Raw genomic sequence first — 6,564 nt, 5'->3', positions numbered from 1 at the left:
GCGTTTTTATATTCAATATTTCCGATCAAAATATTGTCAACTTTTGTAAATACGAGTCCTCAGTCTTGTTAAAAATCTATAGCAGCGGTCAATATTATACAGATGCTTCATGCTATTTCTCTGTTTAACACCCCCACGCAAGCTCCAGGCGAGTTAACTACGTGATTAGTTAATCATCCGACAAACTACGTTTTGTGCAACGCGTTAAGTCGTGTAGTTAACTAATCATAGTTAAGGATTTAACTACAGTGATTAGCGCTAATCATAGTTAAAGTTAACGACGTTTTTATACAACCGGCCCCTGGTGTATTAACTGTAAACAGTGCTTCCACAACGAAAATCAAAATGTCCTGATTCTCAACTCGGATTTCCTGACATTTCCTTGAGATATTCTGAAATTTTAGAGACGTTCTAATGTCTAAGGAAAAAATTTGAAGGTAAAATAGGTAACAAGTCAACAAAGCAATATAAGGTAGCTTACCTTCCAAATTCCCATAGTTTTTAGGCTCAAAGTTTCAGCATTGCCATTGTTCTCAGATGTAGTTTCAGCCAAAATACAAAAGGCATGTGAACATGAATAAATTATATTTACTGCTTTAACTGTACTCACATGTTTAAGTACAACAAGCTTCTTCCCAGGAGTATTGCCAGATTTCCACTGCTTATCCCTACTCCAATGCTTGTACCGTAATTCTACATATCCGGTCACTGAATTTTTCTCAATGAGGAAAATGTGTGGATTGGAGATGTTGTGCAGTTGTGGATTAATAGGTTGCAACCAAGCCCTAACATCAAACATGGCCTTTAAAAGCACTGGGGTTGGGGATGGAGTATAGGACTCCTTGAAGAGTGACATCATATCTGAAAAGAGCATATAATCTAGGATTAAATTGATTATGTGTTTAGCCTTGAATTTTGAATTGACTGGATAACACAATCCAATGTGCTTCTTCACTGATTTTACTCGGCTGAAAGCAGAGGATAATTTTTTGATTAACATAACTGTAATTTTTGTTTACCTGACATTGTTACCACATCATTCGAGTTAAGTTTTAGTCCAAATCTGCTAAACATTTGATCACAATCTTCATGTGTGTGACCTTTCATCAGAAAATTGACTTTGATCTATGTCACAGAAAATAAAGGCATTCAGTAATCAGGGCTGTAAGAAAATGTCCCAAGATAGTGTATGGGTGCCGAAAAAACAATATTTTTTGTGTTCTTGTTTATCTTGCCATGGAGGAAGGGACAATGGAAGATGTGGTGTATTAGCAAGAGAAAATCATGCTTTTACATCAAATTTTTAGGGTAGCTCAGCCCCTTACCTTTAAGCCCCCTGGTCCTTACAGTCCCTGCCTTTACACTGAGGACATTTACCTTGATACTTATTGTATCCCAATGAGTATCCTGGCCTCAAAAATATTAAATCATATTTTACTTAGTTTATTGTTTAGATGTTACCATCTCACCTTCTTAAATATGCCAATCTTTACCAACACTGCCAGGAAAGTGATGACATACTGGTTCTTGTTCTCCCTCCAGCAGTTGTCCATCTGCAGATATAATTTATCTGGGATTGTGTCCATTCTCAGGATTACATGCAGAATTACGTTAATTGTAAGGTTACTGTCATGTGGCCATTGCATTAAGTCAAAGTACCCAATGGCTTCTCGTCCATGATTGAGCACCCCGGTCATGCAGATGTGTTTTCAACCGCCATGCACTGGAATAGGCCTTCATTTGATGCAGTAATTGGGGTATCATGAGCTTTATTTGATCCACACCATCAATAATAAGACACATGACATTGGTACGCTCTTTTGCTTTCTTACGGTGGCTGTAATACACTTCTCTCTCCTCCCTAAAAATTTACATATATATTTTAAAATTTTTATTATGATAAAAACAAAAAGAAAGTTAGAAAGAATAACCGCATGCAATATAAGAACATCGGCAGATGGCACATTGTGCCTCCTTTACGCTTTAACCTCAAGCAACTTTGAATCATTGGATCATGTAGTCTCCAGACTTCAGTGCACCTATGCCATAGATCAGTTTCTCTTACCAAAAGCCTTGATGTTGAATGGTACTGAACAGCCATTCATTCATGCAAATTGCTTGCATATTGCATGCATAATAATATTACCACATACAGTAGTATAAACACCGGCCATGTCTGAAACACTGGACTGCATGCAATATTTACCTTTGCAATTCATTATGTTCATTATATAACTGGTCGTAATAGCTCCTCGTGATTTTGTCTGTTGTCTTCTGCTTCTCTTCTTTTAATGTGACACAAATATCACATTTCGTCAATTTTGTAACCTGGAAATGTAAAAAGAACTTAAATAAATTGCACCTGTAGGTTGTCATATGAAGAGCATATCGGAACAATATCATAATATTCATCATATTATCTTCACACACTTGTGATATAACAGGGACATTCATGCACAACATAAATTATTTTTCTTTACCTTTGGTATTTTCACATCAGGAAAGTCGGCATTCATCAACTTACAAAAGTGAGAAAATGATATCACGGGGTCACCAACAGCAGTAAGGTCATCATGCATGTATTGAAAAAGGATCTTATTGTCCAAGTAACATGGGAGCTGAATTGTTACACTGTCAGGCATTTTGTCACCCATGCGCTGAAATGCTGAATGCATCCAAGCCTTGGCTATGTATGACTTGGTCTTTCTACTTTTCCTGCATGGTGTCCTGACCATTCTTATGCCATCATTATACATCTTCACAGCTTTAGAAAGGCGACACCAATTTAGGCCATGAATTGCTAACCAGGCCATTCTACAGGTGGTGTCACCGTGCACCAGGAAGAGAATTCTACCATTTCTACAAGAGTGATAAAATAAAAAATATGACTTTTCAGTTTCATTATGTTATATCACACCCTAGTCCTTTTTACACCCTACCACCCTTTAGTTTACTTTTACACATTTAAATTACCTGGGATTTCTGTGATTAAGTAAGTACTCCAATAACCACTGAAGTTGTCCCTTTACTGAAAGCTGCTGGAATGTGTTCCTTGTTATCAGCAACAAGGCAAGATCGATTTTTCTTGTGCAGTTATTCTCACAACAAATAGATGACCGTACTACACAAGAGAAAGATGTTGAAATAAACAAATTGTTTATATGTTTTCTTGATATTCATTTGGTCTCACACCTAGTATAAACTTTCTTATTTAATACTGTTACCTTCACGAATTGTTATTATTCCACCAGTATTGTCTTTTTTGGTCAGAGTGTCTCTCATATCTAAATGTTGTGATTGTTTGTTACAACACCACTCATATAAAGGCATATATAATTTGCCATCTCACATATTTGCCATACTATAGCAAGACACTTTGGCACCGAACTGAACTTACTGAACCAAGTGTTTCATACTTGTTTTTTATTTGGAGAGTACTGTAAGCATAATTTTATCATGGTACTTGGGATATAATGTGTATAGATGTTGCCAAAATCAGTCATGTAGTAATTGCATGTCTCTAATATACAGTAATGCTTCATTCAACTGATACCATGGGTCCATGCCCCACCCCCACCCCTGGGACAAATTGTGGTGATAATATCAGATTTAACAATTAGCAATCAACCAATTTAATTAATAATAAATATTATCAATCCATTGTCCAAGATACAACTTTTTGTTACGTTCCTCATTTTCTCTACTGTTATCGGTTAAGAGCTTTAAGGTAGTTGAACTAAATATGTCGGACAAGTTCATAATTTTAATGCCAAGTTTGGTAGCTGTATTAACGCAGTTCATGGAGTCCGTTATTGGTTGGGCACTAGTGCATGTGTTTAACATATGCATACTCCTAGTATTTTTAGGTAAGTTAAGTGGCTTTAGTCTTTTGCTAGACAATGTTGATTCACAGTTGTCTGTAAGCAAATATGTCACTTTTTTGTTCAGAAATAAACTAATTTGTGCCCCTTGTCTCATGAGTGCCTTTTCAATGCTTTTCACAACCATCGGTGGCCGTTCTGGTAAATTTATGAAGAACCATGTACCTTCCAGTTCAACAACCATTTGCTTATGCTTCTCATTTACAACTTGTTCACTTGATTTTTTACTTTTATGGTGTGCGTCATCTGAAAATGTTGATAAACATTTGTTTTAAACGACAACTTAAGTATTTTTTGCGCGAACTGACTTTCAGCCTCTTGCCCTCGGAAATCAGCGAGGCAGAACCTGGCAAAATCTTTTGAATTTGGGGCAAAGAAAATGTCGCGCGAAAACTCTTTCTATGCGAGTGAAAGCAACCCATAGACGACAAATTATTATGATATTTATGATACACCTACCTTCATCATCATGTTGCAGTTGTTGTTCTCCTAGTCTTTTGCGCCCGACATTATCGCATATAAGTAGACTATCACGCGTACTGTTATTTGCATTGGTACTGTTGCAGGTAGTTTGATCTGTAGGGCGAAAAATCACTGCGTTATTGATGATATATTGACGATACCCGTGTTTGTCAAAATTCACCAGCAACTGGCAACTTGAACTAACCGGTGTCAAGCTACCCAAGCTACACCGGCATCATATATGCCATTACTATAAATATAATACTAGCGCATATAGTATATTATTGCTTACCTTCTTGATCACTTTCGTCGGTTGTGTCGGATATAGGATAACATCCGAAGTCTATAAAGTCATCTGTGTCACTCTCCCAAATGTTGCTACTACTACATGTTCGAGATTCCAATTGGGCCTCATCACATGTATCAATGACAATGTCATCATCATCGCTATCGGCTTTGACTAAGTCACTAGTGGCTACTGACAGCTGAGGACTTGTCCAGGCAGAAGAACTGTCTGGCTCGATCAAATCACTAGTGTTCAACTCCATATTTGCCTATACCATTCTGTTATGCCCTTACACCAAGGCGGTTAATACAGAAACAGAATATGAACGGGGTTATTGTCAATTTGTCATCGATCGCATTTGCATAAACGCGACCAAGTGATATAACATCACTTAAGACACTGTGATTGGTTAAAGATATATTATACTGTTACATGCTGATTGGTCGCTATAACCACTGTAGTATAGAATATCACGATCACCGTGTTCAATATTCATTCACCTAATCACTTCTCTGGTACGGTCGATTAACATTTGCCAACAAGGAACTCAGCCACACAACAAAAAATCAGAATGGTCAACGTTAGAAAAAGTACGCCAAAGCCTATTCGTGCCGTTAGCGGTGATTCCAATGATGCAACAAAGTGGTGGTTTGTTTAGAGAAAGACCAGATATTCGCCCAAAAAAAGAACGGACGTGTGAAAGTTGAAAAGAAAGAACTTGGCGCCGTTGAGTCGATTGCACCGAGTAAAACAAAACCCGACGTCTTAAAGGTACGTGATCATTGTTTCTCATATTGAAACATCTATAGTTTCTACGTTTCCGCCAACTTGTGAAGATCTGCGGGTAACTGTATCCGTGTAAATTTTGTTTTAGCTTTTGTGTTAATGCCATCGTTTTGCTTTTTAGATGTCCTTTAAGGGAACGGAGATGTTGGTACCGTTCACGCTAAGCCAGTTCGATTTCATGGCGAATTCATTTTGTCGTGCTTTTGAATCATTTGTGACGTCGACCGAAGAGTTTGCGAAGTATTTTAATGGTGAAAGGCGAAGAATGGAACCAGATGATAACCCAGATCTGATTCTAATGGACACCCCGTCTACCTCGAGCTCCACCAGTACCCCTGAAACCGCTCCATTCACCAAAGGCAATGTTGACAGTAAATGCAACAGTGCTAAAAAGCGTTCAGCTGCTTTAATCTTGCCAGATGTTGACTCACCACCCGATTTTGTCAAGATGGCCAAGCGTATATGCCCAAGGCAATGACAGACACTGAATTTCAACTGATGGTTGGTGAAAAGTATCTAATTAATGAAGGTATGGGCCATTCAATTATTTGCTTAGACATATTTATCAGTTATTTATATAAACTGACATGTAATAGTCATGTAACACTAATTCAGTCGGTGTGACTAGTTCATTCGTGTGCATGATCAAAACGAGATGGCAAAATGAGTATTTTAACTTCTTTCATCATTCTAAAATATGTTTAAAAGTATCTAGCGCTCCTAATGATCATTTTTGTAACTTCTTGTTTCATTGATTTCCAAACTAGATTTGCTCTGCATGTCACTCCGTCGACACACTAAATTTTATAAGCTCATCAGCCATGAGATATCAGAGGCGCGGGGGGGAAGCGGAAGCCTATTCAGTAAACCGAGGCCAACTCCTTTGAGAATTGAGGAGTTCTGATGATTCTCAACAACGTTAAGTTGTGTTTATGCGATACTTTCTTAAGGCAAGCCAACATGTTGTAACTGAAATCGCGACAACACACGCTACTTTGCATCATGTATGTGATGTGTGTCATGTGTGACTTCTCTTTAGCATCACATTTCTAATTTCCTTAGATTTCAAAACGTTGCGGATACGCGCGTCCACACCTGTCCACACATATCGGGATTTGTTGTGTTTTCAAAAGTTTCTATGCTGTAGAC

The sequence above is a fragment of the Dendronephthya gigantea genome, unplaced genomic scaffold (assembly GCF_004324835.1).
Source record: "Dendronephthya gigantea isolate DGI-Jeju-01 unplaced genomic scaffold, DenGig_1.0 000221F, whole genome shotgun sequence".
Lineage (NCBI taxonomy): Eukaryota > Metazoa > Cnidaria > Anthozoa > Malacalcyonacea > Nephtheidae > Dendronephthya > Dendronephthya gigantea.
The sequence above is the reverse complement of the archived record's forward strand: the minus strand, read 5'-3'. Positions refer to the sequence as shown.